Source organism: Pinus tabuliformis, chromosome 1_1 (genome assembly GCF_031772625.1).
Source record: "Pinus tabuliformis cultivar Carrire ecotype Pingquan chromosome 1_1, CPIR1, whole genome shotgun sequence".
NCBI lineage: Eukaryota > Viridiplantae > Streptophyta > Pinopsida > Pinales > Pinaceae > Pinus > Pinus tabuliformis.
Window position 1 is genome coordinate 375,533,527 of NC_142297.1, and position 23,013 is coordinate 375,556,539.

At 35.0% G+C, this 23,013-nt stretch overlaps 1 non-coding gene across 1 annotated transcript; it reads left to right on the forward strand.

Annotated features, from left to right (window-relative positions):
- The first annotated feature begins 1,297 nt into the window (after positions 1-1,297).
- Positions 1,298-1,368, forward strand: TRNAC-GCA (transfer RNA cysteine (anticodon GCA)). Its single transcript has one exon. It is a non-coding gene; the product is annotated as a tRNA-Cys (tRNA).
- Positions 1,369-23,013: the final 21,645 nt, after the last annotated feature.

A 23,013-nucleotide genomic window follows, 5' to 3' on the forward strand; every position in this document is an offset into this window, starting at 1 on the left:
CCAATACATCTTGTGGTAATGAAAAAATCTCGTTCTCAGGTATATCAAGGTTCAGTTTTTGGTTCAGATTTTGTTGACCAATCTTTCCCAATTCACATATTTGTCGAAAAAAAAATTCTTGCAATTCTTTACATAGAGACTTGGAAAATACCAAATTTCCACTTATATAGTAGAGTTTTTTATAAAACTCCAGAATGGCTTTTTCCCTCGACCATAGATATTCCTCCCGCTCCCACCTCTCCTTCTTCTTCAATAAAAATAAAAATCTTTCGGGATAGTGAGTATTGTCCAGAATCTCTTCGAGATTTAAACCCATAGCTGATAATAGAACTGGAATAGATACTTTTTGTTTCCTGCTTACACGAGCCCATATCCTTTCTCCCACATCAATCTCTAATTTCGATCTTCTTCCCCAATCTGAAATCAGAGTGCCAGTATATATATATAATTAATTCTATTATGGTCTAATTACGAACGGTAATAAATACCAGGACTTATTAATATTTGATTAACCACGACTCTGTAAATCCCATTTACTACAAATGTTCCATGGGAATTCATTAAAGGAATATTTTCGAGAAATACAGTTTGTTTCTGTATCTTCCTACTATTCCTCCAAATCGATCTTGCTGGTACATATAATTCAGAGTAATATGTAAGGGACTGATATACAACATCTCTCTCTTTGATGAAAGGTTCTGCTAAATCATATTCATTACCAAAAAGCCTGAATTCCATTTCTTTATCTATATCCTCAATTTTTCGAAAATTATGAAGTTGTTCCATCAAGCCCTGATTGATAAAACAAAAAAATCCTTCAAATTGTATCTTACCGAATTCGGGGATTGTAAACGCTCCCTTATTTTCATCTAATCGCATTGGAAGTTTCCCATCTGTAGAAAAATCTATTGAATTATTCCCGATTGATCTATATGGATCAATCTGACAAAAAAGATTCAGATGTATATTCAGTCTTCACTATATCCCATGAAATTCTACCTGTATCCAGATATACTTCCAATTAAAAAAAATAAAGGATAAGGAAGAGGTACTTTGATACTTTCTTCCAACCACGTGAAATGGAGCTATGAACGAATGAATCAAACCATTCTTAAATGTTAATCTCACTTAGAAAATTTCCTAATGAAAATAGTCAGATCGAAAGAAAGACGGAGAACAAATTAGATCCATTTCCTTTATGGTTGACTTTAGCACACATCTCATACTATACTTAAAGGACAGATGAATGACTTGAAAGGACAAAAGATTTGATCTGTCCATGGGATTCCCATATCTCGGCGACATAGCCAAGCGGTAAGGTAGAGGACTGCAAATCCTCCATCCCCAGTTCGAATCCGGGTGTCGCCTTGTTGAGGTAAGTAAATGGAAGGAAAAGTCTGTATTTCCATTACAGAACCTCTGGAGACATATTGGTACATATTACCAATATAGATAGTGAGTTACATACATTTGATCCCGACTCCGTCGTGAATGTACGACCCTCGAGTTAGTTATAGTAACTCGTTGGTCAATGAACAAATGGATTTATTGATCTCTCATATCCGCTTGAACGTCAGTAACGTTCAAAATTGAAAGGTGGACCATTCATTTCAACTTCAACTTTGCACTATGGTTAATAGTTCCCTTATCATCTCGATGATGAAATCATTATTTTTTAGAGAACATGATCCGTATGGATATAGTCGATATAACTTGGGCTGCTTTAATGGTAGTTTTTACGTTTTCCCTTTCACTCGTAGTATGGAGGAGAAGTGGGCTATAATGGTGATGCTTAAGAATCAATTATTGTGTTCCTTCCATATCATGCATGGTAATATATTATGTTCCATAAGGATCCAGTAATATTGAATCTTCGTTCCAAATTGAAACACTCTACATGGAATTATTTTCTCTTTATCCCTATAAGGGATGTACGTAATCCCTTATCATTATCATTTTCCTATGAAAAATCTTATTTTCTTCAACAGGTTTGAATTCATTAGTTCTTTTCTAGAATGAGTCGATAATATCATTTCTTCCACTGAAGAAAGATCTCTCTTCTCTTTCTTAGTAGGAATAGAAAGAGTCCTTGTTTTATCAGATGGTTACAAATTGATCGGATCTGATATGAACTCTGTTCTCGGAAAAATATGGGACATAATTCATAGATTTCTTTGCTTTTTCATATACCATTTCAAGTGCTATATCTAACATGTGCTAGATATAGATGTTCGTACTGAAAAAAATATGTTCAACTTTGACCCTAAAGAATCTGTAAGTACGTTCAGAATTAAGTCTGTCTGCATTGGGTCTATTTTTCCAGGAGAAGGAAGAAGGTGATGTGATTAGCTCTGCTGTTTTATGGTACGAGGTCCTTCATCCTACATTTACCATATATGGATAAGTACCATTAAGATAGATTTATTCATATATGGGTGTAAAAGAAGAAGTAGTACAAAAGAAAAGGTTAGATATTCTTTTGCTCCGTACTACTTTTTTTTCTTTTAAAAAAAAATTAAATCCAATCCCTACCCTGTATTGTTGTAATATAATAGATCCACCCTACCCTATATTGTTGTAATATAAAAGATCTCATAACCTATTTTATACTTATGATTTGGATCATAAAGATCTATCTAGTGATTAGCAATCAATTGATTTTCATCAAAATCAATTGCTTCCACTGCTTGCACTGGCCGTTTTGACGTAAGGGATAAGTGGAAAAGCAGTAGGAACTGCAAGGAACAATAGAACAGTAATAAATGCAAGGGTATTTACTTCCATGATCTCCTTATTTTAACTTTGTTCAAAAATAGCTCGAGATTTGATCTCATTTTGATCTCATAGAGATCAATGAATCTTTCTTTCAAGATCCATGAAATAGATGTATGTCATTGTTAGAATTGTTTCGAGTAACAGAATCTAACTAAAGGATTGAATGAATTCTTCGATGGAAATAGTATAACCTAATACAATCACTTTTGATAAGACTAGTAGTAAAAACTTACGTGCATCAGAAAACGTTCTGATCAACACATGTCTGGTATAATTTCGAAAGAATAGGATTCGTACAAATAAGAATCTTATGCTCCTCCAGAAGACGTTCGTCAGACATGAGAGATATTTTGCTTGGATCTCCACGATTTAGATGGAATTGTGAATCTATCCCGCTTCGGTGATGATATAGAAAGAAGTATCCCATATCAAATTTATCCAGAGGCCCACCCATGACCCTGGAATGATAAGGACTAGTCCGTCCAGATCCTGACATGATCATTCACAGTTCACTTACTATTGGATCGGGACTGACGGGACTCGAACCCGCAACTTCCATCTTGACAGGGAGGTACTCTAACCAATTGAGCTACAATCCCAATACAGTACATTTCACCTACTATTGGATAATATTCATTCCATGATACGTGCTAGATAGGCCATATAGATTATGCTAGTGCTAGGTCAATTAAATATCTTATCCTTCTCTTTCATTTTTGAAATGTATTGATTCATATGGAATCGGGCATCTACAATATGAATAGATATCGATGTCGGGGTTCAATAACCAATTATCTTTTCATTCATGATTAGCATGAATATAACCATACCGATAGATTAGTATTGATGATATTGGTTGGGTCGAGCTAGATTTGAACTAGCGTAGGCATATTGCCAACAGATTTACAGTCCGTCCTCATTAACCACTCGGGCATCGACCGAGGAACAACACAGTAATTGAAAATAAATTTAGGATACCTAACGAATGGATCATGGTACCCCCAGGGGAAGTTGAATCCTCGTTGCCTCCTTGAAAGAGAGATATCCTGATCCACTAGACGATAGGGGCCACCAATCTATTCTTTATAATATGAAAATGATGAGGAAGTTGTCAATAGTATGACCAGAATTCTTGGTTTCCTCAAGATTTTTTTCAATAAACTTGCCTATCGATAAAATGGAGTCCCTTCAGAAATTACTTATTGCAACTAAAACAACTCTAAAGCAATTTACGGAATCTCTATTTGTGATCCATCGGCCTAGTTCCGATAAAAAAGACTTTATGGACTCATATTATACAAAATGTTTCATGCTTGATAATTTTAGAAATAAAGTTGGTGTTCCAAAGTGCCTTTCCGAGCCCCTGGATATGAAGATGCAACTTGGGTCAACTTATACAACCGACGTTATTGAGAGAGATTACTTTTTTTGGCTCATGATATCAATCACGAGATTGAAAATCAACTCATGGGTCTCATGGTATATTTGAGTGCAGAAGATGCAAATAAAGATATTTTTTCTCATTTATCAACTGTCCCGGTGGATCAGTAATACCAGGGGTAGGTCTTTTCGATATGATGCAAGCAATAGTACCAGATGTACATAAAATATGCATGGGGGTAGCTGCTTCAATGGGATCTTTCATCCTAATCAGGGGAGAAATGCCTAAAAGTATAGCATTACCTCACACTAGGGTTATGATCCACCAACCTGCTAGTTCCTATTATGACAGATCAGTTGCATATTTTCATAACGAATCAAAACATGTAATGATGCTTCGCGATTACATAACGAAATGTTATATAGAAAGAACGGGCCAACCCGGAGAGGTAATTCAATGGGACCTGAACAGAGAATTTTTTATGTCAGCAACGGAAGCCCAAGCTTATGGCATTGTTGATGTCGTAGCGGAAGGTTGATCTCATAGTGATCCTCTTTTTAATTTATTTTTATAACGAACTGTAAACTATGATCTCTTTGTTCCTTTTCAAAAAGAAAGGGGGGGGGGGAGTGAGTCATTTCATAATCACCTGATATGGTATGGTTAGAATCAATCCGAACCAGTTGATTTTGCATAAAATATAGCTAGAATGCCCACTATTCAGCAACTTATTAGAAATGCAAGACAGCCAATAGAGAATAGAAAAAAATCTCCTGCTCTTCGAGGATGTCCTCAGCGTAGAGGAGTATGTGCTAGGGTGTACGTGCGACTTGTTTGGATCAGAAAATTAAACAAAATGGGAAATTCTTACAATGGAATAACAGAAGAATTTTCCCGCTGTAATCAAGTAAATATCCATAATCTAACCTTACCGGGGATGAAATTTATGGTTTCCATTGGTGCAAATCCAATCACCTTGATGTGGGATGAAAAGCAATTCCTCATTGGTAGCAAATGGTCATCAATCCATTGAGCGGGGAAATCATGAAAATTGAATAAGCATAAAGTTTATGCTCATATTGCCGCGAGAACGGAACAACAGGGTCAGCTACCTGGCCAACCCCAGAATTACATGTCGTGATTGTATTAATAGATCTTGTAATGAGAGTATTTATTACTTAATGATTCAAGAGTAGGGCTGGAGATGATAAACCGTAAAAGTTACCAATAACATACTCATCTCATATTTCAGAAATGAATAAAAGTCTCCGGCGTATAGAGAGGACCTTACCATTGGAGAAAGAACCATAGAAACGATGAAACCCATGATTTTTTCTCATTCTCAGTAAAAGGTCCCAGTCCTTGCCTACCAGGAAGATACCTATCCAAAGGAAATTATGGTTGGGAAGGTTGCGGTAGCAAAAGCCATTGGAAATTTTATTTTCTAAATAAGAAGAATCAGTGTTATTCTCAATGGACCAAACAAAAAAAATGACTAACCGAAAAAAATATTAGCGATTCGTGAGAGTAAACTTCAATGACTAGAGTGAAATGTGGATATATAGCTCGAAAACGTCGGAAAAAAATTCTTTCATTTGTATCAGTCTCTCGAGGGGCCCATTCGAAACTTTTTCGAACTGCTAACCAATGGAAAGCTAGAGCCTTAGTTTCCGCCCACCGAGATAGAGGTAAACGAAAGAGAGATCTTCGTCGTTTGTGGATTACTCGAGTCAATGCAGCAGCTCGTGCGAATGGGGTTTCTTATAATAGATTCATCCAATATTTGTACAAGAGGCAGTTGCTTCCAAATCGTAAAACACTTGCACAAATAGCTGTATTAGATAGTAATTGCTTTTCCACCATTATTGTATGATGAAATAGGTTAGGTATAGATGAAATAAATAGGTAAAGATGGAATGGATAGAACACATTCTCCCGGAGAATTCCCTCCGGGAAGGTCGAAAAATTGAAAAGCTTTTTCATATTGGATTCGAAATGAACGAAAAGAATTCAATCCAATTCTTTTCCAAAAATGAAATCCTGTTGACTTTTTCAACAATAGACTCAAGATCTGCATCTTTATCGAACAGATATTCCAGCTCCGATTTGATTAAGGAGTAGGCTTATTTCCCATGGATCAAATTAGTTTTCATTACAAAGAAAATGTAACAAATATAGAATACGATCTCATTTAATAGCGTTAGTCATTAGACGTTGTTGTTTTGAAGTTAATCTATTCACTCGGTCGGATAATATTTTTCCTTGCTCACTAATAAATCGACTAACTAGGCTCATATTTTTATAATCGATCCGATCTCCCGATCTAATAGGTGACAAATGTCTATGAATTGGTTTCAAATATCTACGAATTGGTTTCAAACGTCTGCGAATTGGTGTTGAGTCTTGAAAATGTCATTCATTTCCATTACACTTTTACTATTATGTCCATTATATCACCTCCATTTCACTACTATGCCACCACATTCATCCCACTTTCATTATCATTGGGCCACCTTTATGTTTTTCCAGTCTTTATTATTTCTAAGCCTTTTAAGTGAATTTGTGGTTAAACATTAGAAAATAATGTGCATATGCTTATACCTAACAAATGGGTTGAGATTGTTGACAGGTGTAGGTTGAAAGGAGGCTTCTAGAAGACTCTTATGTGGCACTCTAAGGCCAAATTCGAATTTGAGTGGAAAGAATCACGGGATCATGAGGATATGTGTCACATCTCCTAATTGTATTGTAACTCTAAGAAGACATGTGTCTAATCAGTTCCTATTTTGATTAGGACTCTAGAGGTAGAGGGAGAGATTCATGGACTCTCATTAATGAGATGGCTTCTCATCTTTTTATATAAATAGGAGATCTCTCTCCTTCATTAGTTAGTCTCTTTTTAGCTTAGAGTTTGGAGTTCTTTAGCTTGGAGTTTGTAGTTCTTCCTTGATGGCCTTTGAAAGCTTTGGAGAACTTTGTTGTACTTTGTAATTTTGAAGAATTTGAATAAAGCTTTGATGTTCTCAACATGGATGGAGATGTGAAGTAGATGTCATGGAGCATATTAGAATGTAAGGTAGAGTAGAATTCATTTTTTAAATTTTTCTTTGATTTCATTATGTCATTTGATTGCTTTCCGGTTGATAGATTAGATTTTTCATTCATGCAATTTTAATTCATGCAAGTGTGTTCAACTGGTTGATTGTAGATTAGTAATGCACATAGATTTTTAATGACTAATGACATGACGGAATCATCTTGTCCTTCTGCTGATTTTTTTTTTTTTGAGTTCTAATTCCAGCATTGTTATTTCAATCAGTTTTGTTTTGCTCATTTACTTTCCTAGAATTTAGATATCATATTGCTTAACTTGTTCATGATTGCTTCCCATAAGGTAGATTGAGCTGAAGGGTAAAGGAACAGAAGAGTTAAAGTAGTGTGATTAGTTTCCTTTATGCAATTTAATTTCGTGCAATTTAGATATCATATTGCTTAACTTGTTCATGATTGCTTCCCATAAGGTAGATTGAGCTAAAGGGTAAAGGATCAGAAGAGTTGAAGTAGTGTGATTAGCTTCTTTTATGCAATTTAATTCCTTGCAATTTAGATATCATATTGCTTAACTTGTTCATGATTGCTTCCCATAACGTAGATTGAGCTGAAGGGTAAAGGATCAGAAGAGTTGAAGTAGTGTGATGAATTAGTTGCTTTGCTTTCAGTCTTTGAGTTGCTTTAAGTTCAGTTTTTACTTTCTTTTTTACAGCAGCAAGGATATTGGGTTTCATAGTCACTAGCTCATTGATTGGTTATTGCATTCTATTTTGATTGAAGTAGCTGCACTTTTGTTTAAGTACTAATTCCATCAATAACATGTTTTAAGATCTTTTGAAGTGCTAAGTTTTGGAAGTTACCATTAGGGACATAGGCCTTGTCTTGAAATCTCTATCCATACTTGTCCTTTAAAAGTATTCTTAAGACCTTAGAATAGGATTGTTATTTGCATTAGACACTTTAGGAAACCAACAAGAACAAAACCCCCAAAACAACATAAACTATAAAACAACGAAGTAAGAAAAAGGTTAACTAAGCACATATGGTGCACCACACTTCATCAGTTTACGATACACGGATTGATAATTTATGTAGAGCAATTTAAGACGTTAAATGGATTAGACATTTTGGCGCCATTGCCAGGGAAGTGTAATTAGGAGACCTTATTTCTTACATCTGAAAAAAATTAATAATTCTTGAGTATGCTCTCCTCCTGCACTTCGTGTGATCTAGAGGATCAGAGAAAGGATTGTTAAGTAAAAAAAAATTTAATAATTCTTGAGTATGCTCTCCTCTTGCACTTTGTGCGATCTGGACGATCAAAAAAAGGATTGTTATGCCTAAAAAAAATAAAAAAAAATATGAGACAAAATAAACTTCATCATTTCAATTGATTCAAAAAAAAAAAAGAAAAAAAAAAAGAGACAAAATAAACTTCATTTCATTTCCATTTTCACTCCATGCCATCCATTTCATCAATAAAAGTTTTTTTCCCCATGATCATTTCCACTCAAATTGCCTAACTATCTCTGTTTAGCTAAGTGGTTGTCGTGCAAAGTTTCCACAGCTGGAATCAGTTTCTGCAGCCAGAAGCAGTTTCCGCAGCCACCACTCTGTTTTTCAAATTTACAGTCAAGATGTTAGTGTAATAAAATGAAAATGCAGGTATGACTAAGCATATGCTATGAAGACATGTACATGGAGCATCTACATACATCAATAAGGAGCAATTGAGTAAGGGCTAATGGACAAACAAAGACAAGGATTCTAAAGGTATGGGCAAAAATTTCTTTCAAATAGCAATTAAAGGCACAATTCTGCATAGTTATTGAACCATTAAAGCTCACCATGTGCAATGATTATTTCGATAGCTCCACTACCATTCCATGACCTTACTTCATAAACCACACATTTACTCCCTAAACGGTCTCATGATTATTTTTTTGGGTTCAACTTATAGAAGACTGCACTCCCACTTTTCTTTATGAAATGGCTTCACGATTCTTCAAATAGTGCATTCTTCATTAGTGTGCCTTCCCTGTGGTTGGATTGGAAATTTCTGTAGCTGCCTTCCCTATTCAATGAATGCCTCCAAATCAGAAACTATGTTCATCTCAGAAGGATTTCATTATTCATGTACCAATTGTGAGGGCAAGTGATCGGGTGACCTATGAGACTGTTGCAGAGATAAAGCCTGCTCCTGCTCCTCCTGACCTTCTCCTTCTGACTCATCAGACGGTCTCCCACATATATTTCCAATAAGGATCAATAGTTTGCAAACTACCACTATCAAACAAAGGCGTATTGTCTTACCACTAATTAAAAAATTCTACAGGCCGAATGTAGAACAGTTAACTCAGAAAAAACGTAAACACCAGAAACACGTCTAATTTCAAACACTTGATTTGCCAAAATGGAGGGGAATTTGAAGAAAATAAAACATGGGTTTTTTCTCCAGTTGAGTTAATTAGATAACCCAGAAACCGTTTGAAGATATTCATGGCGGTTTGGGAGAAATTTGTGGTTCTTTGGAGTGCATTTTTGTCTGCCGCGTGTGAAAAAAATCAGTGTTTTTTTAATAGTTGCGGCCATATTTTGATTTCCTTGAGAAATCCACTTAGATCTGATTTCCTTGGCAGCCAGGTCATCCACCGTGTCACTAAATATGAGGAAAAAAGATTTTTATTAAATGAACAGAGAACAATTCAAACATGGCACGCTTTGGTTGTTTGAGGTAACACGTCTTCCGCCACCCGTCTAATCCTATTCCATTTTTAACTCAGACTCGCCCACGTCTCCCACCATGCCTCACAACTTCCGTCTTTTACTCATACTTCATTATGCCAAGGTGGATGCCGTGGTTTGTTTGGTTGAATCCGTGAATGGTTTCTTCAGGCAGTTTCATGTTACATATGTGGACGCTGTGTCAAACCTTCTCCATTCCCCGCTAACACAATTGTTATCACTTCACGTGCTTTTGTTGAAAAAGTCAATTCGTCAACACCTTAAATTTCTTTTGGCTGATGGTATAAACTATAAATGTCACACACAAACAGTCTGAATCTGTGTTCAATCGATTTGTATTATATGAATACCAAAAGGCATGCGATGATATAAAATCCGTCAGCACACAAAAAAAAAAAATGCAGCAAAAGAGTAAGTACCTTGGTTTGCTCCATATGCCACTACAATTCATAGAGTTCCTACATGCAAACAATGAAGAAAATAACTTGAAACTGATGGTTGACTGTTGTAGCCATTTTCCGTAGCTGATTCAACTTTCCGCAGCTGGTTCAACTTTCCGCAGCTCTTTTGTTAAACTCTAGGTTGCAGGTGTCATCAAGCAAAACAAGCCACATGGGTAGTTGGGGAAATGTTAGTACATGGATGGTGTCCTATTTATTTGATCAAATTTGATGAAAAAGACCCCGGTCAAAGGGAAGTCAAATTGTGTGTTATCACTGAGTCGCCACACTGAGTCGCTGCATGTCAAGAAAAAATAATAATTTTAAATCAATGAAATGAATAAGTTATTTTCTGAAGGTATTGATTAATTTTGGATTGATGATGAAAAATGAATGGCTAAATTTTTATTCAATATTTTTAGCTACAGAAACTATGCACATTCCACAGCTAAAGTCCAATTCCGTAGCTGTTCTCCAATTCCGCAGCCAGAAAAACGTCATTGTTCAAATCAGCCTAACGTTTTCATACAAAACCAGATTTTGATGATTTAAGTACCATTGGAAAGATCTCAACAAGATCTACACAATGAGAAATCCATCATTTGAGTTTGAAATGGCAAATAATGAAATAAATTGCTGAAAAGAAGCAACATCAACTTGAGGCACTAATTCCAGATCAGGTATAAATTCTTTTGATTTTTCCTTTGAGAACTTGTTTCACTAATACAAATTCTTAGTTTTTTGTGTAAATATCATAACTAGATAGATTGATCACCTCTCTCCTTTGATAATCTTACATTCCACTGTAGAAGAAGTATTAGTTTTTCTTGCAGGTTCCAGGAGGAAGGACAAATGACTACAAGAGAATGGTGTCTCTCTAAGAGACCAATTTGTTTCATAAGAGTATGATCAACAACAAAGAGGAAATATGATGACGCAAAATCAGATCCAAACACTTGAAAAACTTTCAGATACTATTGTCTCCATCACATCCATACTTCATAATAAACCATTCATCTCATTTTCCTCCATATTTTCCATTTACATTCACATACACTTTCCACCTCTTTTTTTCCATTCATAACCCACAAATAAAAGCAAGAGGCTCATTCATATTCTTATTTCCCATTACCATTTCTACTCTCCATTGCCATCTTCCATTTTCATCTTCCATTCCTTGTCATTTTCATTCCGCAAATAAGCCCTGCTTCAATGCAAATTATTGAGTCCATAGTCCTTTGAGTCTAAGTTCTTTGTAAAAAAACACCTTGAGGCTTGCATGCCTTAATGGCAAGTCCTCATGGTGACAAACAATGGGAATACATTAATGTCCCTTGTTCGTTAGATCTTCTAGGTGATTCGACATCGACAAATTCATTCATACCTAGCAAGATGTGTTTGGGCATCTTGACTCTCATTGTCATCAATGGTGAGAGTTCTCGTGTTGACTAGTGGCATCCATTAATGGCCACTAAGCCAACAATTTCCTACTATGTTCGAAATCAGAACATCTTTTCGCATAGTAGGAATTGTGCCAATGAGTTTTGAAGACATGAAGACTATTATTTTCAGCATTTTGGAGCAGATTCAACAAGTTTTAGTAGAAGCAATAAAAAGTCATCTTATCTCTCTATCCATGAATCCTCTTGTTCAGCCACTTGAAGAAGAATATGATCAGAAATTTTCAGCCACTACACATACAACTCATCCATTCCAAAGGGTAAGTGAAGGTACGACATTTTCTAACTTTTGACCATAGAATTCCATAAAAAGCTAGAATGATAATTGTTGGAAAAACATTTCTCTTCCTCACTTCATAAAATTGCCAATACCATCAGTTGGGGGGGGGGGGGGAATACATTCATATTCATATCTTGCCATGTCCATATCATATTCAGGAGCTCACATACTTCCAACATATATTAATTATTACATTGCTATTATGAGCATACAATGGCTTTTGAAAAAGTGCTTAAAGGATAAATTGGATACAAACAAAATCATGGTTGTCACACAAGAACCAACCATCATGCAATCCAATAAAGATATACTTTGCAACAATAATCAAAATATCATTATGCAAAGTTCAAAGATCAAAATAGAAGGAAACAACAAAAAAAAAAAATGGTTGTAACACAAGAACCAACCATATTGCAATTCAAGTGAAACACTTTGCAGAAATATGAAGTTATCAAATGATATCATGCAAAGTTAAGCCAAAGCTCAAGGATCAAAAGAGTTAATGTAATATATATTGCATGAGGACATGCAATAGCTTTAGTTGGGGGGTATGCTGAGCCTTGAAAATGTCATTCGTTTCCATTACACTTTTACTATTATGTCCATTATATCACCTCCATTTCACTACTATGTCACCACATTCATCCCACTTTCATTATCATTGGGCCACCTTTATGTTTTTCCAATCTTTATTATTTCTAAGCCTTTTAATTGAATTTGTGGTTAAACATTAGAAAATAATGTGCATATGCTTATACCTAACAAATGGGTTGAGATTCTTGACATGTGTAGGTTGAAAGGAGGCTTCTAGAAGACTCTTATGTGGCACTCTAAGGCCAAATTCGAATTTGAGTGGAAAGAATCATGGGATCATGAGGATATGTGTTACATCTCCTAATTGTATTGTAACTCTAAGAAGACATGTGTCTAATCAGTTCCTATTTTGATTAGGACTCTAGAGGTAGAGGGAGAGATTCATGGACTCTCATTAATGAGATGGCTTCTCATCTTCTTGTATAAATAGGAGATCTCTCTCCTTCATTAGTTAGTCTCTTTTTAGCTTAGAGTTTGGAGTTCTTTAGCTTGGAGTTTGTAGTTCTTCCTTGATGGCTTTTGAAAGCTTTGGAGAACTTTGTTGTACTTTGTAATTTTGAAGAATTTGAATAAAGCTTTGATGTTCTCAACATGGATGGAGATGTGAAGTAGATGTCATGGAGCATATTAGAATGTAAGGTAGAGTAGATTTCATTTTGTAAATTTTTCTTTGATTTCATTATGTCATTTGATTGCTTTCAAGTTGATAGATTAGATTTTTCATTCATGCAATTTTAATTCATGCAAGTGTGTTCAACCAGTTGATTGTAGGTTAGTAATGCACATAGCTTTTTAATGACTAATGACATGACAAAATCATCTTGTCCTTCTGTTGATTTTTTTTTTTTGAGTTCTAATTCTAGCATTGTTATTTCAATCAGTTTTGTTTTGCTCATTTACTTTCCTGCAATTTAGATATCATATTGCTTAACTTGTTCATGATTGCTTCCCATAAGGTAGATTGAGCTGAAGGGTAAAGGATCAGAAGAGTTGAAGTAGTGTGATTAGTTTCCTTTATGCAATTTAATTTCTTGCAATTTAGGTATCATATTGCTTAACTTGTTCATGATTTCTTCCCATAAGGTAGATTGAGCTGAAGGGTAAAGGATCAGAAGAGTTGAAGTAGTGTGATTAGTTTCCTTTATGCAATTTAATTTCTTGCAATTTAGATATCATATTGCTTAACTTGTTCATGATTGCTTCCCATAAGGTAGATTGAGCTGAAGGGTAAAGGATCAGAAGAGTTGAAGTAGTGTGATGAATTAGTTGCTTTGCTTTCAGTCTTTGAGTTTCTTTAAGTTCAATTTTTACTTTATTTTTTACAGCAACAAGGATACTGGGTTTCATAGTCACTAGCTCATTGATTGGTTATTGCATTCTATTTTGATTGAAGTAGCTGCACTTTTGTTTAAGTACTAATTCCATCAATAACATGTTTTAAGATCTTTTGAAGTGCTAATTTTTGGAAGTTACCATTAGGGACATAGGCCTTGTCTTGAAATCTCTATCCATACTTGTCCTTTAAAAGTATTCTTAAGACCTTAGAATAGGATTTTTATTTGCATTAGACAATTTAGGAAACCAACAAGAACAAAACCCCCAAAACAACATAAACTATGAAACAACGAAGTAAGAAAAAGGTTAACTAAGCACATATGGTGCACCACACTTCATCAGTTTACGATACCCGGATTGATAATTTATGTAGAGCAATTTAAGACATTAAATTAACTAGACAATTGGTTTCAAATGTCTACGAAAAGATTGCTTGGGTTTATCCATAGTTTGTTTCGTGAACCTTTTGAATACTTTTTATTCCAAATCTTTTTAAAATATTGTTCCATTAAAGATCTTGTTGAAATACTATTTCTTTTTATATCTGTGATTTATTCCTATCCATGGGTAGGAGTAGTACGTTTAATATCTTTTTTTTATCTCTCCATGAATGGTATGCTTGTAACAATAGGGACAAAATTTATTTTATTCCAATCGAATAGGTGTATTGTGTCGATTTTTCCGAGTCGTATATCTCGAAATCCCCAAGAATCTTTTATAAACACTATCTTGGGTACAACTAGTTCACTCCAAAGTAATTGTTACTCTTATATCTCCGCTCTTGGCCATAAACTTACTCTGAATATTGGTTTTTCTTTTTGACCTCAAAAAGAAAAAGGGAAAAAGGGATAGAATTTGATAGCCAGAGATCCTATGGTGAAACATTTGAAATTAAAAAAATGATTGATCAGGAGTGAGTTTTCAGTTTTACTTACAAAATTGAATGTGGAAAGAATATTTAGATCGATATTTCTACTTGAATTCTACCCCCTTCTAGTCCTAAACTTAGATCCTTTTTCGGGCTGAATGCACTAATTTCTCCAAGAGGTAGGAGAAGTCAATCTAGCACAATCTTTTTTTCCCTTGACTTTAAGGGGAGGAAAAAAATTAAAAAAAGGGAAGAATAAGAGCATCTGGAAAAAAACGATTGATTTCTATCAATAGGCCGCTAAAAAATTGATGCATAAAATAGCTAACACAAGCACTGTGGAAAGATAGGTCTTTAGATCTTGCATTGTAAATTCTCCTTATTGATCATAATGTGTAAGTGATTCAACCATATCAGTAGTTATGAATCCTAGAGAGAAATCGGAGGTGATGAATATATATAATGTGATCTGGCATGTGGTCCTATTTATAGAAAAGCAAAAAGATGTTTCACCACCATAATGAATAATGATATTCTAGATAATAGACCCCACATATATAAAGTCTTTTCACTCACGAGACTGAAGAGAAATGAAGGTGGAAAAATGTGGGAAATAGATTTTGAATTCTATAAAATAAAATTAAAATAACATTCTCTAATGATTAGAAGGGATGTAGCGTAGCTTGGTAGCGTGTTTGTTTTGGGTACAAAATATCGCAGGTTCAAATCCTGTCATCCCTACCTTTCCCTTCTTTTCTATGGAAAGAAAGGAATGAAATATCATTTGATATTGATTCAACGGGAACATCAAATAATTGAATCGTATCAGATGTGAAAGTGTTTTGCTCTAAGAGTATCAACAAAAGGTATTTTTCCTTCATCTCCGAATATTAAAGAAAGCGCTCTTAGTTCAGTTCGGTAGAACGTATGTCTCCAAAACTTGATGCCATAGGTTCAAATCCTACAGAGCGTGATTCTGTTCCTATCAAATCCAACCCTCAAAATTATCGATAATTCATTCCAACTGGAAAGAGCAATGGAATATAACCTCCCAGGAAAAGTAGGAGGCCAATGAAATTGGAGGATATTCCAGGATCAAATATCCAATTGATCACCACGTCGGTATTGTGAATATGAAGTTACGAATAATCTAGCCAAAGTTATAGGAATTAGACCTAACACAATTCCGGATGGCAAAGCCTCAATCATTTCTATTCAACGGAATAAGTAGGGATAATAGCTATACTGGATAGTACCCTTAATTTGCTATGAATCTCAATGATTAGAAATTTATATAGAGGGAACAAACAAAATTATTGAAATTGAAATAGTGAACTGAGAGGGTTTCCCCTTCCTTCATTTAGAATAAGTTGTATCTTGCTCGAACTAATGAATAGGACTAGGGTGAAAATGATAGAAGCCAATAAGAAACCGAAATAACTAATTATAGTTATAGTAGGCGTGGAAGGACTAAATGAAATATGGTTTATACATATCTTCATGAGACAATTACCTAAATTTTGCTTTTTGTAACCTTGAGATCAGAATACAAAAGATTAATTGTCCCAATTCGTACCAATTCATGATCATATATCTACTATAGGATATGTATGAATGGACATGGATGAGAGGAGATCTATAGTAGAAATCTCTTCATTATCCTAGAAATCATTCATCGAGAAACTAATGAATAGCACGGACAAACCACAAATTGTCGCCTGTAATCATCTTACAGGGTGAATGAATTCTCAATCAGTACGATTGGATCACTTGGAATTATCTTTTTACCAGTAGCTATCGGTCCAGAGACTGGACCGGAAAAAAACTCTCCACAGACATAGCCAAAGTTTTGTGAATTTCACATTTAGGTGTAAGAAAGAATATGAATATCCAATTTGTCCTTTCATTTCTCGATCTTATTGATCCAATCATTCGACCCTCTAGATGGATTAGGGTTTTTCAATATTAATTATTAGAGGGAGTAGAGCCCGATATTACAGAAATTCCACCTATTGCAAAGAGTAACTTGTAATTTCACATACCTAAAATTGAGTAGGTTCTATTGCACTATCCACTTGGTTTTATCTAATAAGTAATACCTACTCGTTAATACAAGGTACTATATAATAAGTCTGTGGCATAACTCCATCTGTGCCGAATACTATTGGAAAAGCAACATACATCTGCGTAGCACCAATGATCCCCATGCAATTTGAATTACTGGGTTCATCTACATGGGCATAATGTCATGTCGGAATGAAAAAGGAAGAATATAAAATAATAATATTCTGGATGAGTTTTATTGATAGTGATTGATATCCTTTGCAAGCGACACTCATCCTCTTTTTCGGTTCTAAAGCCACCTGTATGCAAAAGCTAGTTCCACTTGAAAATTTCCACTATGCTATTGTTACAACATCGATTGAGGGAGTTGGGGTTCCTTACGCCCAGACGGACCTCGGAACATGCAATATTCTCTTCTTTCTGTTGGGATTTAGTCGACAAAACAGAGATAGAATAACTGCTGGCAGGAACAGAATCATTCTATCCCATTCCTTCTCGATACTCATCAAAATTGTATTGCTGTGTCAGAAGGACGCTAGCTATATTAGTCTAGTAGACTTTAAAGATACCCTTGGTATAACATTGACAATCGAACAAGGATTGGAGAAGATATCCGTAGTTTTCCATTTCCTGATCTCTATCTTTCATGGGATCAATTCCCCCTTGACTGACTTTACAATAATATATGGAGCTGAGCATGTCTGAGAATACCGGAGAATGCTCCTTTGCTGACATTATTACTAGTATTAGATACTAGGTTATCCATAGCATTACCATACCTTCTCTATTCATTGCAGGTTGCTTATTTGTAAGCATGGGTTTGGCTTATGATGTGTTTAGGAGCCCCCGGCCAAATGAGTATTTCACAGAAAGTCGACAAGAGGTTCCATTAGTAACTGGCCATTTCGATCCGTTAGAGCAACTCGATGAATTTACTAGATCTTTTTAGGAGGCACTAATGACTATAGATAGAACTTATCCAATTTTTACAGTTAGATGGTTGGTCGTTCACGGGCTAGCTATCCCTATAGTTTTTTTCTTGGGATCAATATCGGCAATGCAGTTCATCCAAGGATAAACTCTGTACTAAAGGAAGAGGAAGTATGTAGATATGACACAACCGAACCCGAATGACCAAAATGTTGAATTGAATTGTACCAGTCCCTATTGGGGGTTGCTACTAATTTTTGTACTTGATGTTCCATTCTCCAATTATTTTTTCAATTAGGAACAATGATAATATTCTCACTCCATTCGAAGAGATCCAATACCCATAATTATCTATGCTATGACTTTTTCTGTCTCGAGTATGACCACTTAAGAAAATGTGAAAGGGAGTAAGAGAAATGGCCGATACCGTTGGAAGGATCCCTCTTTGGTTGATAGGTACTGTAACTGGTATTATCGTGATTGGTCTACTGGGTGTCTTCTTCTATGGTTCATATTCCGGATTAGGGTCATCCCTATAGTAGGGGAAATTCACTTACTGTGGAAAATAGTATACATGGGAAAGTGAAAAATCGATAAGGCCTTACCCTTCTTTGAAGGGTAAGGACTTATCGAAATCTCTTTTTGAGATTCTTTCTATATTATTCTCAATTAGAAGAGAAGATTCGTACAAATAAAATGACTCTGTCATTTACTTCATTCAATGCCTTTCAGTCAAGTGATGAGCCAATCTATTCTTCCGCTATATGATCGGAAAAAATTTGGATCGATCAAATTTAAATATCAGTCGAAGGAACAACAGAAAAATAGATAATATTAAGTACTAAATATTTTCTCATTTAGCTAATGGAAGATTATGCGAAGTTTTTGTCAAAACCCGAACTATGAGAATCTAAATGTGCATATATAATATTTTCTTCTATTTTTTTGGCTTACAAAATAAAAGAGGAGGAAAAACACCTTTTATTCATTTTTTCTCATTAGGAACAAACCCTATCAAAAGTTTTATAGTTTTTTTTTATGAGTGATATTTCCCCTTACTTGTCTGTTGTTCCTTCTTTAGGAATTTTCAGTATAACGTACAAAATAATCTTCAAATTACGAAGTAATTGATGAATTGGGCAAGAGCAGAAACCCAATTAGTTCTTTGAATAATGAAATAGGAGAATGGGATCAGAGAAAATAGGAATCTTCTCCAAGATTGCTTATAGTTATTCTCCTCATCTCTCCTCCCTACGATCTATCTCTATTTTCCGGATCGTTTGGACAAGGAAAGGAGGGAATGGCATGTATATAGTACACGATATAGCATATCGGGGATCGTTCAACAAGTTGATCTGTTCCGGTGCTTATGGAGTCACTCCCTATTTCAAATTTATTCCAATTTAGATCTAAATGAACATTTTATCAAGAATATATAAGGGAGAAGAAGGATAAAAGGTTCCGAAGGGGTATTCATTTTTGAATCAATAAGTAAACTTCATGTTCAAAAATCTATGGACCTAAAGATTCATCTCGGCCAATTGAACTTTCTCAAATTGTTTCTTCTTAAGGACCAAAAATATTTGTGCCAGAATGATAGATGCTAAGAATAATAAAAGACCTTTAACACGTAATGGATCTTGAAGTACTATCTCGGCATCTCCTTGACCAAATCCACCCAAATTAGGGTTATTCGTTAATGGCTGATTGACCTTGATCAATTCGCCTTCTGAAATAAGAATCTCCGGTCCTGGAGGTACAATGTCAACCGCTTGCCTACCGTCTAATGTATTATCGATATTTATCTCATATCCACCCTTTTCTTTACGTAAAATTTTGCTCACTCTTCCTGTTGTTGAAGCACTATGGACCGTATTATTTCTCTTACTCCCGTCGGGATAAATTTGTCCTCTTCCTCTATTACCACCCACATATATGGGATATTTCAAGAAGTGAGCTTCTTTACCAGTTAAAGGATCTGGTGAAAGGATGGGGAACACAAGTTCACTATATTTTTGACCGGGAACAGGACCTATTACAATAATGTTTTTTTTATTGGGACAATAGTTCTGAAAATAAAGCTTACCAATCTTTTGTCTAATCTCAGGGGAAATACGATCCGAAGGGGCTAATTCAAAGCCCTTGGGTAAAATTAGAACAACTCCTACATTTAAAGCCCCTTTCTTGCCATTAGCAAGAACTTGTTTCATCTGCATATCATAGGGGATCTTAACAACTGCTTCAAATACGGTATTGGGAAGCACAGACTATGGAACCTCAATATCCACAGTTTTTTTGCCAAGTGACAATTGGCACATACAATATGTCCAGTGGCTTCGCGGGGATTTTCATAACCCTGCTATGCAAAAATTGGATATGCATTCGAAATGGATGTCCGAGTTATGATATGTACCATGACCAGGACGGAAATTAACCAATTCAACTTTTTCGCCCATTCATAAGTATTTCTATTTTGCATGGTTCAATTATTGGTTCCAAATCATTTTTGGGGTGAGAGTAGGTAGCTATCATTGTTACCTGTCAAAAATTCTACTACTATATTGATTCAACCAAACATAAAAATAATAAATCGGAAGTCCCACACCAGGAGAAGGATGAAGGGGAGGAATAGCTAATTCCTGAACACGAAAAACACTTTATTATTCTGTTTCAATTGTTTCGGTCAGAGAAAACAACCTACCTATTCTTTATTCATTCATCGAATGATAAATTACTACAAGTGAAGGAGATATACGATTGAAATGATGGAAGATCCAATATTTAAGAATCGTATCTAAGAGGACTGGAAAAGTTGAAACAAGACCAGATATGATTCATTCATTATGGGAAAATCCATAACTTTTGGAGATCGAATCGATCATCAGTTCCCAACCATGGGTGAATGAAACCCAATACATAGATCGGTTGTTAAAAGAATTAGAAAAGCTTTCATTGTATCGCTCAGACTATAGAAGAATTCTTGAATCCAAGAATTGATAACAACAAGTTTATTCTTACCCAGAATGATATAAGCACTTATAAAAGAAAAACCTATTAGATTTGTTAATTAATGCGATATTATCTGGATATAATCTTCATTGTACATTTCGACCAATTGGATCGTTTCTTTGTGAATCTCTATACGAAGAGATTGTGAATGTGTTCCCAAAGAATCTTCCACCATTCTTTATAACAAGAATAGTTCTTCTATTTTCTCAAATCTTCCCAGAGCATTTTGTTCCTGGAGATAATAAAAAATTTTCTGAGATTTAACTATATTGCACCAATTTGTAACCCAAGGCTCCAAACCTTTCCGTAATGAAATAGGAATTACCCAAGGCAGTACTACTAAACATGCAAGATATCGTAGGGAAGTTGATGCTTTATATTCAGACACTTCCAATTCATGAATCGCTAGTGAACCTGATTCACTTGCGAGTTTTGTCAGAAATCTAGACAAAGTACGAGTGATAGAATGAGGTATGGGATCCATAGATTGATCTATTGCGTAATTGTTTGATCCCGATCAAAAAAATGTCCTCGGGAAAAAAGTAAAAGTTTTGTTCACAATGGGTGAGACAGAGCATAAGGAGGTCATTCCAAATCATTGATATCTGGACCAATTATCTATTCATTTTTTTCATCTTCTTCTTTTTTAGAAGAATAACTTGAAGTAACATAAGTCTTATTCATTGCCAAGATCCTTTGAATCCTAATCACTAGATCCTTTACGAATATTTCCCCAGTTATCTCCAAAGATGACAAACGCTCTTGAAAAATGAGAGAACAACAAAAAGTCATAATTGGATCGTGATGAGAGTAAAAAAGCATTTTAGTTTTAGGGAAACCGGACCACTCTATCTAGTAATTGTTGTTTCTGATACATCATATTCATCTACTGGTACCAGTTCTATTTTAACTTATTACTTTTTCTATATTACCTCTTTCTATACTATTTCATAAAAATAGTATATTGTTTGTAAAGATCCTATATCGTTCCATTTTCATACAATGAAATATTTATTGAAATTTGATTGTATGAAAATGGAATATTTATTGAAATTTCCTTATTGGATATTTATTCATGTTCCTTTATCCTCGACATATATTCAAATGTTTTTACATTTGAATATATGTCGAGGATAAAGACACCCCCGATTTCAAAACCCTCCAATGGATACATGCAAGAAATGGGCTGATTCAGCGGCTTTCTGTTCGATCTCCCTTAGGTTCACATTATCACTAGTACGAGTTAAAGGAATGTCTTGTCGGCCCTTTAGTTCCATATAAAGAACACGACAAGGGGAAATACCTTCTTGAATTTCCATTTTGAGCATCTAGATATCCTTCATAAGAAATCGTGGGAAAATACAACGATTTATTCCGGGAAATCTCCAACTAAAAAGACATACAATTCCTTTTTTTTTATCGAACTTATTATAGCCACTACCCACATTGAACAAAATTATGCACCACAGGTAAGAGCTAATGAACAGACCTGCAATACCATAAAAACACATTACAATTCCTTGTCGAACAAAGAGTATTTGCTGAGATGACAATAAGGGTATCAGGTTCTCACCAAAATAACTCGAGATCCCGACTAGGAAAAATCCTAGTGAACCCAGAAAGAGGATACAAGCCCAAAAGAAATTACTTCTTTTTCGAGACCCTGTGATAGGTTCTATCCAGAGCCATTTGGATCAACAATTCATAAAAAATTGTATTCAATTCCATCCTATTGAAGTTGAGGGAATAGCCAACTTTTTTATCCTTTGGTTCCCAAACTCTTATGAACTATATATATAGATAGATAAATTTTCAGTTAAGTCAGCCAAGTTTGTCTTCTTTTCCATTCTTACCATCCATTTCAAATGGGTCCTTCCCTAATTTCTCAATTTTAGAAACAACATTGGATCAGTGGAGTATAAATATCTCCTGGAATAGATATCTATATTGTATGAAAAAATAAAACTGACGACATTAACATATTGACCCATACCTATTTATTGACATATGTGTAGATCCTATCTGTATACGTATATGAATATGAATATGAATAAATGTCCATATTCATATACATATAATTT